The following is a 13,182-nucleotide window of genomic DNA, read 5'->3' as shown; positions in this document are numbered from 1 at the left end:
GCTTACTGGTGTGGGAAGAGAGCCAAGTTCCTGTGGCCAATCGGAAGGCGTCCAGAAGGACACATTATTTGCAAAAAGAAGAACTTCAGTTTTATTGGAATTAAGCTTTGAACAATTAGAAGCCATCCAATGCCAAACTTGAAGAAGGCAGTTGTGAGACCGTGAGGCCATATCTGGAGGATTGCTTGTCACAGATACTATAATTTGGGTATCATTGGCGTACGAAATCGCTTAGAACCCCAGGGATCGAATCATTTGTGCCAGAGGGGAGACAAACATTAACAAGCATTTGTAATGCAATAAGTCTCACTTTTTGGGACATTGTAAGTGTTTAGCTATGCAGCATATTATTGATTATATTACATTATCCATTAAAGATATACATTTTTGTGGTAAAATAGGATGACTGTGAGAGCACATATATACCGCCACTCTCACAACCCTCAGACTATTAGTGTACTTAAGTGGTGGTAGAGTGTTTAAGGGTTGACTTCACTGTAGAATAATGAAAGTATGTACAGTCTGCAGGCCTGCCTTTACAGAATCAATCTTTGCACAAATATACAATCAGCACAAGGTCCTTTCATTCAGTCACTTGGCTGAATGTTCAAGTACAAGAATCAGCTTGTACGCGGTCACACCAATGCAAGATCCTGCCATACAGACACTGGACTCATGTTCAATAGTACACAATCCTGTAGGCATCTGCTTGGCCTGCATGAATCAGCACATGGTCGTGCAATAAATTGTCACTTGAACTGTACATGATGGTATGATTTCTGAATGTAAGCTGGTTAGTTTGAATGAATTAGAAAAACTGAGTGAGCTAGACTCAGAATAAATGAGAGCGGGTGGGTATAACGGAGTGAGAATGTATGAGTGTGCCAGTGTAAGAATGAGTGAGGGTGAATGAGCCAGAAAGAGTGAATACAAGAGAGTTTGGGAGAATGCATGAGTCCAAATAAATTAGAATAAATGTTAATGAGCGTAAATGAGTGAATGCAAGTGCAAATTAATAAAAAATGTGTTATTATGATTGCAAGTATGTGATTGTCTATAACATACTGAAGGTAATTTTGGCTTAGGGAGGCACCCCTGGTATAATTCCTGCATTGGAATGCTGCAGGCAATTCGTATCATGAAAGGCACCGGTCACAAAATACTGGCACTGGCTTACTAGTGTTATTCTTGACATAGGGGGCACCCATGGCAAATGACTGGCACTGGAATAGTGCATGTAAATGTTGGCATAAGGATATCCATGGAATATATGGGGCACCCATTAAAATATGTTGGCCCTGGCACAATGGATATACTCTTTGACATATAGGGGTAGACAGAGCACATTTTGAAAAGAAATGGGTCAACTCCTGAGGAGTGTCTTAATTATTTGGCTCAGGACACCATGAAAAGACTTGAATATTTAACAAGAGCACTTTCAGAGCCTGTGGTATTTTAGTAAATTTATGTGAAAATTGTGCTTTAAATGCACCATATGACCTAGTTTTTTCTACATGTTCTTGGGGAAGAGGCCCCTTGAGTCCTCCTTGAGGAGCTCTGGCTCACTGGCTTAAGTCTTTCACAACAAATCAGGGAAATATTACCCTCCACTACTTTCAAAGATTAAGATCGCATCCTAATATATGTTATATCTAAACCAGCTATTTGTCAGTGTTATTTTATTATTCATGCAGTTATGATGGAACATTAGCTATGTCAATTAGTGAGGTAGAATTAGGGTTACGTCATGTGACATAGATTTCAGGGAGGATGATGGGTTCATATGATTTCACTTCCTGTGATGTCATGTAGTTCTAAGGGTGTGTGATGCCACTTCCAGTACCCCTGGCATTTTGGTGAATCTACATCCACTTTCCAAATGTAAATAAATAAATAGGTTTGTTTTTTGAAGAAAATAAAACGTGTGGTTCGCGTACCTCGCTATGTGATGGCTACATGAGAGAGAGTTTCACATGGTAAATACTTTTCTCTTGTTCCTGCTCCCTCTGACACTGCTGTTTGCATGATATATGCTATTTAAACGTAAAGCCACCTGTCAGTGCTGCTTGAGGGTTTGTAAGACATCAGGGCGCACTACTTCAAATTTATCAACACAGTTACGTTTTGCTTTCTTATATTCTACACTGATGCGCTTCTGATAACATATCCCTCACTAGGTGTTCCATCTTCGCACAGGAGCGGGGACCAGATGAGTGGGTGCAGGGAGCCCCAGGGTGCCTTCAGCCAGTTCACTTGGAATCCAGGGCATGTGCCATCCTGTCACCCAGCAGCGCTAAAACGTGCCCTCCAACCGGCCTGGCATACTGCCAGCAGCAGGTGTTGCGTCCTCCTCTGGGACAAAGGCAGCAGGCATGGGCATCGATGTGCACCGGAGACAAGATGCTGCGAACCTGCTCTTGCAGAGATGGTGACCACATCTGGGACAGCAGAGTGAGTCACGATCCTGTAACCAACAAAACCAGTTGCTGTTCCCTTCATAATAATGCATTAAAATATCAATCTAAATCGAGCTCAAAGCGCGAAGCAACAAAGAAAACGAGCATTCTTGGGCCCCCACGAACAGCGCGATGCTACTTTTGTGGCGGGTGGAGGTAGGCACAGAGGGGTGTTTTCCTGACAACCAAGTCTGGCGAGAAGAGACTTGTTGTCAGTAAACAAACAAGATAAAGGTACAAGCAGCATGCATGCCTGCTAGCTCCTGCGTTAATACTCCATGGGGCAGGCCCTTTGCGTCTGAAGCAGAGCCGATTGGTGTTAGCGCACAGAAACTGCATTCAGGCAGTAAAATCAAGAAGATACAAGTACGTGAGCAATGTGCATAGCGCTGCTTGTTCCAGAGCCAGTACTCCATGGGAGTTAACTTACAAGAAATGGTGGGCCATGCAGCAATCATTAGCCAATTGCATGCTATGATTTTCGAAAGGCACTCCGGTGGGATTGGTCAGACCCCACAAAGTACATACAACAGATCACCTAATAGCTGCGCTGTCTAGGAGCGACCTAAAAAAGGTCGGGCTCAGTGATGAGCCCTGGGGAACACCACAGGGGAGTGTAAAAGTGGATAACTTAAAATCAGCTAGAGCAATGAATTGTTCACAATCTGTCGAAAACTACTTGAGCAGTGTCAGCGCTCTCCCCTTAATGCCTATTGCATCAAGATGATCCAGCAGTCATTTATGATTAACCGTATCAACCACTGCGGAAAGATCCAACAGCACCAATGCTGCATTCCCCCTGCATCAACTATCTGCCTGACGTGTTCCGATGCTGTGATCAGAGCCAGTTCGGTGCTATGATGTTTCCTAAACCCAACTGAGTAGGATCAAGATAGCCAAGCTTCTCTGGATGCATGAATGGTGTTTCTCTTACCCTGTGCTCCTCAGGGGTCGGGCATTCTTTAATCTGATTTTCTACAGGGTCGAGATATCTCTTCTGGTGAGAGGCAAAAATGGCCTCTCTAGGGGCCCTATTTGAGTAGGGACTCCTATCCAGGTGCTCTGCAGGGACGGGGCCACTTACGCTGGTGTTTGCAGAGTCAAATCTCTCTTGATCTAGTTGTGTTGTGTTACTTGTCTGTGTATAATACTCGCCCACCACTAGAGTATCTTCACAGCTCTCTAAAGCTAGCAGGACTGTGGTCTCTCTTGCCCAGTTAAAAGTATGGGGTAGGGGTCATTCATATCCTGGTGTACTGCAGGGATGTGGTCTCACTTGCCCTGTAACCCATCTTGTATGTGGGGTCTGTTATCCTGGTGCGCTGTAGAGGAGTGGCCTCTCTTACCCTGTGCTTTTTAGAGGGATGTCCGCGCCCCTATCAATGCAAGATAGTTATGAGATAGCTCTTCCCCTGTGTTTTGGCATGGGTGCATGTCTTTCGACTTAGTACCAGGGCAATAGTCAGGGGTACACGCGGGTGGGCGGCGTCCACCCCCTATTTTTGGGCCCCAGTGAAAAATGTGCTGAACTCGTCCCGGTGTAATTTCCAATCACTGGGACACTTTCAGCAGCGCCTGCACGTGGTCTGCTTTCGATCCACAACAACGCTCAGGCGGGGACGGTATGGGGCTTTCTTATTTTAGACTCCTGCTGGGCCCATAACAAAGGCCCAATTTGAAGGGTCATCAGGCCTCCTTTTGAATGAGTCTTTTGGCTGGGATCAGTCAGGAGGCTCACACCTGATGGAAATGCAGCAGAGGGGAAACAAAGGCTCCCCACTTGTTAACACCTCACCCATATAAGAGGCAGCTTTTCACTTTGTTCAGTCCCTGTTTATAAGATATGCATGCAGTGTAAGAATGTCAGATGCGTTGGTCTTTCCCTGTATTTACACAAAATAAATAGCATTTATATAGAGTTTACTACACCTGAGGAGGAGTTGAAATAATTTAAGTACCACTATTTATTATTGTAAAGCACTATGGGAAGAGGAGGTTTACGCTGACAAAAGGCAACACTGTTTTAAGTGTGGGTTCCAAAAGTGTGAATCTTCTACCTCAATCATGACGGTTTCCCTGTATACTCGAAATATGCTCCAATGTACTCACGATAGGCATGTTAAACATAAATGTGAGGGCTTTAAGATCTGATTTCACCTCTTGTGATGCCACATCCTGTGATGTCAAGCGCCATGAAGCCACTTGCTTTCTGATTAACTAGGTTAGTTCTCCAACTTGTGCCCAGTGTAGTACTCTCCGGGAATAGTATATTCCTAATCTTCCTTTAATATGGGAAGTATCTGTGTAATCTCTTATGATTGATTGTTCCCACCCGAAAGCTCGGTAAGAATTGTGTTTTTGCCCCAGTATTGTCATAGAATAGATGTCATCTCTCCTAACCTTAGTCGGTAGGGGCTCACTCTAGGTCCTGGTATCGGGTGCCTGTCGGAGGAGCGGACGAGTCAGTGGGTAGCGGCATGGAGGGTGTTCGGAGGCTGGAGTCCCTCTGGGTACGTACATCAGCAACAGCTCTGTTGTACCGTCAGCTGTGAAGCCTATCTGATGATGCGGGCGGAAGCAACATGCCCACGGGGAGGATGTGATGTGACAGTAGGAAAAGAGCCAAGCCGGCACCTATGAAAACAAAAGAGGGACTACAAAACACCTTGAGACAACATGCCGCCATCTTTAAATGAAACGCTGATGTTATTGTTTTAATGTTTTTGAAGCATACTTGTATCCAAGAACTGCTCAAGGAGCTGATAGTGTGTAGGGGCAAGCGTGAAAATACACAGATTTACAACATTGTATCAAATGTATCAAAAAATAGCGAGATAGCACATTAACATTTACGAACAAGGGACCAAGAACCAACTTCGTAAAACTAGAAATTATTTTAACAACAAGCATTGGCATAGCCAATAGGTCTCGCCTTTGGTAACTTATAAGTGTTTAGCCATGCAACAGTTGATATTGTTGCACCAAGGATATTGTGCTGGATAACTAAACACTTATAAGGTCCCAAAGGCGAGACCTATTGGCTATGTCAATGCTTTTTTATTACATACAATAACATTTGGCCTACGTGTTCGTCCATTTGTCTCAAATTTTATGGCAAGACCGGAGGCTCCTATTATGCTTTCTAATCTTGCGTTTATTATCACAGCAGCAAGATAAGCGCTAGAACTACAGTTCCCAGAGGGCCAAGGAGGACGCTGGCCAATGGGGACTAAAGAAACATAAACCTAACAACCAATGGGCACTGCACTTAGGTAATAGCGTCACATCCGACCGCGAGCAGTCCTCTTTTCTTGCTGCTCGTAGTCAGATAAGTGCTTTATCTTACTCGCTCTTGTTATTTATGTTCTTTGCTTATTGCCTACTGTTGTTTCTCAAGGTTTCTAACGTTTCATAGCTTTGCTGGGTTTTGCCGAGCTTACCGCTCGCTTTTGCCTGTGTGCCGGTTTGGTTTCTCTGCCGCTCCGTCCTTTCCCTGCCACGCGTGCGCACTTAGTATTCGTTGTAGCGCGTCACGCGGTGGCGGTTGTTCCCTCAGAAGTCTCCGGTGTGCGCTCCTCACACTATCGCGTCTTCTGCCTGCTGGTTCCTCATTTCTTGGGCTTGTCTTTCCGCCCCTAGGGAAGTGGCTTTGGTAGTCCCTCCCTTTCCTCCTTCAGTCTCTGCAGCCTTAACCCTTGCCTGTCTGTTTGTACCCAGGGATTTTTTATAATGGAATTGGACAGTTCACCTGCCTCTGAGCACCAGATGGATGATAGTGAGGCATTTAAATCAGATTTGAACAAGTTTATTAATGATTCTGTGGAGTCAGCTGTGGAGGCGTCTATGAAACGCCTGTCCAAAGGCATGGAGAATTCCATGGTTCGTCTGCTGTCAAAAGCTTTGGCCCATTCTGCGGGGGATAGCAGAAAACGCAAGGTAGCGTCCTCTGCCTCTTTACCTATGCCTAAATCTGCTTCTCGTTTGGTTAGCGAGGTTTCCTCGCACTTGACTGAGGACACCGTTCCTCCCAGGCCTCCTACTAAGGAGGGCTTACTTTCATCTGAAGTCAAGCGTAAAGGCAAGACAAAACACATAGAAGTTCCTCAGAAACTTCTTATTTCCACCATTTATGACACAGATGATGACATGGGTGATTCTAATGATCTTTCCACTATTTTTGATGTTCCTGACCCTTCTTCTCCTCCAGCCAAGAAACTCAAATCTGACTCTTATGATTCTTCCCCTGTGCTGGACTCCGAGGGGGTTTCTATGTTCAAACCTACTTCCATTCGCCATCCCAACTCTACAGAATGGTTTCCCGCTCAGCATGTAGGGGACTATATTTCTTCCAGGCTGCGTTTGCCCCTTGACAAGCCTGCCAGAGCCAAGTTGAAGTCCGAGTGCCCCAAGCCTTCCTTGGCAGCTAACATTACTGTAGCTCCTGTGATTGATCAGCCCCTTTTAACTTTTTTCTTTAAGTTTGGTAAGGATCCCCGCAAGGGGGTTGATAAAGCTTGGTCTACTTGTCACGACAAATTACTGGACGTTGTGGGTCCTTTGGCTCGCATTTTTGACGTGGCGGAGACGGCCCGCCTTGAGGGTTCTGACTTAAACGCAGAAGATATTTCCCTGTGGGTGCAACATGCTTTTTGTTTGTTGGGCAATGCCAACGCTGCTATCATCCATGAGCACCGCAAAGGTCTCTTGATTAAACTCGACCCCAAATTAGCTAATTTGGCGTCTCAGGATCCGGGTCTTAAGGCTGAGGGTCATCTCTTTGGTGATTCGTTAGTCAAAGATCTTAGTAGATTTGTCACCACATTCGTCTCTTTGGACAAAGCGCAACAGTCTATCAAGAAAGTTTTTCCCTCTCGGGTTTTTGGACGGGCCGGCAGAGGCAGGGGTCGCTCTTCCGGCCGCTCCTACGTGAATCAAGGCTCCAGAGGTTCCTTCACCTCCAACTCTCAAGATTACAAGCCACAGTTATATGCCCAGAGAGGTCGTGGGTTCCGTGGCAGAGGTCAAAAGAATTTCCGCAACTACAACAATCAGCAAGGTAGGTCTCCCATTTTCTTCCCCAGTTGGGGGTCGTTTAAAGTTCTTCCTTCGAAATTGGCGCTCTCTCAGTGCAGACCCTTGGGTCCTAGATACTGTACAAGGTTATCTTATAGAGCTTTACGCTCCGCCTTTCCAACATGGGTTCCCTCCTCCTCTGGTTTTTTCCACAGAAGTTTCTCATCTCGTCACTCTGGAAATCCAATCCCTTCTCCAAAAACGGGCCATCCAAGTAGCTCCCTATGATCCTACAGGGTTTCTCAGCTCTCTTTTCCTTGTCCAAAAGAAGAACAAAAAGATGCGTCCAGTTATCAATCTAAAGTTGTTCAATCAGTTTGTGGTTTATCGCCACTTCAAAATGGAAACAATCATCCACTTACGGGATACCCTCTGTCCGCACGACTGGATGGTGTGGTTGGATTTACAAGACGCATATCTCACCATTCCGATTCATCCCTCGCACTCAAAATTCCTTCAGTTTCAATGGTTAGAAGTCACTTATCGTTTAACTTCCCTTCCTTTCGACCTCTCCTCAGCACCTTGGTGCTTTACAAAACTCATGAAACACGTAATTTCTTACCTTCGCTCTTTGGGTATCCGGCTGATCATTTACCTGGACGACATTCTGCTCATGAATTCGGTCAAACAGAACCTTCTGGCGGATCTGAGCACCACTCAATCCCTTCTCTTGAATCTAGGTTTCCTAATCAACCCAGAAAAGTCAATGCTTCTTCCCTCTCAAAGCATCGAGTTCTTGGGCTTTCTCGTGAACTCTTCCACAGCGTCTCTTCTTCTCCCCCAATCAAAAGTTGCGACCATCAAGTAGGAGATTTCCCAGGTTCTTCGCACCTCTCTTATTTCTCTCCGCTCCCTGGCAAGGATCGTTGGTCTGCTTTCCGCTTCCATTCAAGCCATTTTTCCAGGTCCTCTGCATTATCTTGCCTTGCAACGTTTGAAAATCCGTCATCTTCGTCAAGGTCTAGCTTATTCTGATCTCATTACTCTAGATCCAGAGTCCCGCATCGAACTTCAGTGGTGGATCGACCATTTAGATGCTTGGAACGGGCGGACCATCTTCGCGTCAGCCCCAGAACTTGTGTTAGAATCCAATGCAAGCCTGTCGGGTTGGGGCGCCCGTTGTGGTCCTATTTCGACTGGCAGTTCATGGTCTCGCGAGGAGTCAAAATTGCACATCAACTGTTTAGAGATGCTTGCAGGCTCCTTTGCAATCAAAAGCCTCACAAAAGACAGAGTTCAATGCTCAATACTCCTTCGCATGGACAATGTTTCTGCGGTTCGTTGCGTGAACCATCTCGGTGGTACCAAATCCAAACCTCTAGCGGAGTTAGCAAAAAGTCTTTGGGAGTACTGTCTATCCCACAAGCTATCACTCACAGCAGAGTATCACCCGGGGGATCTCAACTCGGCAGCAGATTGGCATTCCCGCTATCTTCGAGATTCCAGCGATTGGAAGCTGCTTCCATCCGTCTTCCAATCCCTTGCTCAAAGATGTGGTCCTTTTCACACCGATCTCTTTGCTTCTCGCCTCTTCTGGAAATTGCGGTGGATTTTCCGGTTCTCCTCCCGGTGTGCACAGACTTTATCCAGAATTCCTTTGAGCCAGCCGCACAGTCTAATTCTGGACAACTCTCTCATACTATCTGCTTGGAAGGTTTCCAGCCTCTCCCTCCTGACCTCCTCATTTCGCAGGAGGCTTCTCTCTTCATCATTAAGGCCTGGGCCCCAGGTACCTCCAAAGCTTACAAATCCGCTTGGTCTTTATGGGCAAGCTGGTGTCTGGAGAGGCATCTCGATCCCTTTTCATCCCCTGTGAATTTTCTGATTCATTTTTTTGCCTCAGTGGCACTTGCAGGTAAGTCTTATAGGACAATTAATCTGTATCGATCAGCCATTTCTCTGAACCATACTCCAATTGATGGCAAACCCATTGGCGCGCACTCCTTGGTTTGCAGACTTCTGCGAGGAGTTCGTTTTTCCAAACCTCTGTTGGCTAAGTATTCTACTTTATGGGATGTTAATGTGGTGCTTAACTTGTTTTCTGATTGGCCTGATAATTCAGTTCTCTCTCTCAAAATGTTATCTGCCAATCTTACCATGCTTTTGTGTTTAATTTCCATTAAACGTGTTTCAGATGTCAAAGCCTTGGATATCTCTCCTTGTCAATTTTCCCCTACTGGGGTTTTGTTTTACATAAATAGACGAACAAAGACAAACTTGAATTCAGTGTTTTACCCTTATTTTCCTTCCCATTCTAAACTATGTGTAGGTCAATGCCTTAAGGTCTATGAACAAAAAACACAGCATCTCAGGACGTCCTCTAATTCTCAACTCCTCATTTCCTTCCGCAAACCTCATCTTCCCGTTTCCTCTGCTACCTTAGCCCGTTGGGTCTGTTAGGTTATGTCCCTGGCTGGCATTGATACCTCTGTTTTCGGAACCCATTCCTCCAGAGGAGCCATGGCCTCCAAGGCCTTTTGGGCTGGCTCTCGTTTAGAGGACATCCTGAGATCCGCAAACTGGTCAAATTACAATGTATTTCGCATGTTTTATTGTAAACCTGTTGTTACTGCTTCTTGTTTAGTTATTGATATGCTTTAAACAAGCATAGTAGGAGCCTCCGGCCTTGCCATAAAATGTATATTTTCCTAGTATATTATGACGGAAAGTCTTAAGTTTATTAAAGACACGGAGGCGAGTATTATCCCGCCGCTACACCTCTAACCTGTGTGCTTTCCCTCCCTACAGAGGCTCCAGCGTTGCCTCCCGCGTCTTCGTGATGACAGCAGTGCTCTGGTTCTCACTCCGATTCCTGGCGTTTTGGAATCTTCCTGTTCTACTTCCACTGGACCTCCTGTGGTTCGAGAGACTTGGCTCAATTTTGGTCAACTGTTTTTTTCTTGGACTCCAGGTGTTTCTATTGTTTTCTCAATTGTTCCTTTGCTCACAAGCGAAAAGAGTACTGCTCGCGGTCAGATGTGACGTTATTACCTAAGCGCAGTGCCCATTGGTTGTTAAGTTTATGTTTCTTTAGTCCCCATTGGCCTGTGTCCTCCTTGGCCCTCTGGGAACTGTAGTTCTAGCGCTTAGCTTGCTGCTGTGATAATAAACGCAAGATTAGAAAGCATAATACTCGCGTCCGTGTCTTTAATAAAATTAAGACTTTCCGTCATAATATACTAGGAAAATCTACATTCTGTTTTGTACTTCCTGGTAGCCTTGTATTAGAAGATCTGCTTTCCCCACCCATATGCAGATCTTCTGCACTGAAAAGCCAACAAAAAGAATGAGGGAAATATGTGCCTCTGAGACTGGCCAATCTTGAGGTCCTATACTTGAACCAATCAGTTGGACTTTTAACCAAGAACACTTTGCATGCGTGGGAATCTATCTGCTAATTGCAAGGTAACCAACAACAAAAAAATCTAATCTTATAATGCAAGTCTTCTCACTAAAAACCAACACTGACTGGCGTCTCATAAGTGACATGGTCTATGAGCATTGTGTTTGTTCGGTTTTGCAATGCTGATGGAAATCGTATGTAGCACATACATGAAAGTGGTTTATAAATGGACACTTTAAAAATCATCACAAGCTCTTACACAGACATGACCCGCAAAAATAATTTTAGTGTGGGTAAAAGTATCGCATTAGTGGTACCAAAACACATCAGTGAAGTAAGTTATTCACTACTGTGTAAACAAGCAATACCAGAATGCAGAAAACAACAAAACGTCAAAGAAATTATAGTATAAAAACATTGTAAAAGTAGTTCACTGTGGCGCCTCATTTTGGCATTCTACGACATTTACCTATTCCGTACTTCTCCAGACTCCCTTACACAGCTTGAGGGTCAACATGGGTTGTATTAAGCAAAGTAAAAGAACAGAAAGAGAGGCTGCATTTTCATGGTTTCTTAAAAACAGACATGTGGACATTGAGTTTAGTTCTTTATAAACATTACCTGCTTTGAAACAAGCTGTGGGCCGCTGAACTAGGACACGGTATAAGCCTGTTACGCAAGTGTGGTTCATTTATTATGATCAATAGCGACACAGAAGGCCTTGTTTCTCCCCAGCTGAAGAAAAACACACCTTACCTACAAATATGGCATAGCTCTCCTGGCATTTGGGTGCAGACAGGAAACCTCGAAAGGAGAGAGTGGGAGGGATAGAGAGGAAGAGTGAAGGGGCGGGCGAGGAGCCAGTGAAGGGAGATAGATTGGAGAGGTAAAAAACAGTGATAAATAAAATAAAAAGACGGGAAAGAGAGATGAGAAACTGTAGAGAGGCATATTAAAGTATGCTACAGCGTGTTTTTAAAATACCATGGATGCTGCACAACCCATGAGCGATAAGGTGCAGGCAGATGGGACAATAATGTAGTCCCGTGATGTTGAAATGCACACTGACAGCATGTAGGGCCCTGATACAATGGGGGATTTGGCTCTTCAGCTATTCTAGGTGGTAATGCTCACGTGGGGGAGGAGGGAAAAGTGTCGCTTTTCGTCAACTTTCTGCTGCTTTTTGCAGGCGTTGTCTCAGGGTTTTTCCTCCTACTAAAATTAAGTGTACTGGTCGGGGTGTAGGTGCGGTGCTGGGTTTCTGCAGAGGAGTGATGCGCTGCTGAATTGTGTGGTGGGGGAGGGGGAGAGAGTTGGGATTGGGAGGGCTGGGGGGGCAGTAGCCTCGCACGCCTCTCAGGTCTGCTGCCCAGGCAATTAAAAAAACAAGCATTGGCATAGCCAATAGGTCTTGCCTTTGGGAGCTTATAAGTGTTCAACCATGCAACAGTTAATTTTGTTGCACTAAGGATATTGTGCTGCATAACTAAATACTTATAAGGTCCTGAAAGCAAGACCTATTGGCTATGCCAATGCTTGTTACTTTATGGATGAGAGATGTGTATAATGTCAGTGCCTAATTTAATGTGTTGGGGAGAGCTGTATGTCACCATGAGGGACAAAAAAATAAATTGTAGCAAAAAAAAATTCAAGTGTTCGGGGCCTTAAGTAAATGCTTAAACTAATAATAGGGATACAAGAGTCAAATGAAACTGACGAAGAGGGAGGGGGAGAAGGGAGGGGGTAGTGGGAGCAGAGGAGTAAGACAAACAAAAAATGAAGCTGACGAGAAGGGAGGGGGAGAAGGGAAGGGGTAGTGCAAGCAGAGGAGCCTGATTACAGCAATAGAAGACACAAATGAAGCTGACCAGGAGGGAGGGGGTAGTGCAAACAGAGGAGCCTGATTACAGCAACAGAAGACAATCTGTCAAGGTTGCCCGAGCTCGTAAATTAGGCATGGAAGCAGGTATGAGCATCTATTTTGGCATTGTCCTCTTGCGGTGTGAATTAAACAAACAAATAACTGTGCAAACACATAAGCGAGGAAATGTCAGGAAGAAAGCGGAACTAACATGCCTCGCGCTGGCGCGCGTGATGGATAGAACAGGTGTGACGACAGAGAACAGTGAAGGTTTTAAGAAGATGCACGCTTGCCAAGCACCCTGGGGATAAGTTAATACTGTGTCACAAAAAGCCTCAAAGTAGCTAGAACGGGATTGCTGGAAACGGGATGTGGTTTTACACTCTGGGGAGTTGAGTGGTTTTATTACAGCATAACACAATTATAAAAGTAAATCATGGTTGCAAATG

General features: G+C 45.0%; 1 protein-coding gene across 2 annotated transcripts in view; it reads right to left on the bottom strand.

Moving 5' to 3' along the window:
• Positions 1-5,065, bottom strand: part of YIPF1 (Yip1 domain family member 1) — a 93,096-nt gene extending 88,031 nt beyond the window's left edge. Inside the window, exon 1 of one of the 2 annotated variants that reach the window (XR_014960672.1) lies at positions 4,857-5,025. The gene's annotated coding sequence lies outside the window, so the exon portion shown is untranslated. Of the gene's footprint in view, positions 1-4,856 lie in introns of both variants that reach the window. The other variant, XM_085602583.1, reaches the window with a different exon arrangement.
• Between the last annotated feature and the right edge of the window lie 8,117 nt (positions 5,066-13,182).

The sequence above is a fragment of the Triturus cristatus genome, chromosome 4_2 (assembly GCF_964204655.1).
Source record: "Triturus cristatus chromosome 4_2, aTriCri1.1, whole genome shotgun sequence".
NCBI lineage: Eukaryota > Metazoa > Chordata > Amphibia > Caudata > Salamandridae > Triturus > Triturus cristatus.
This window is presented reverse-complemented; position numbering and strand designations above follow the sequence as displayed.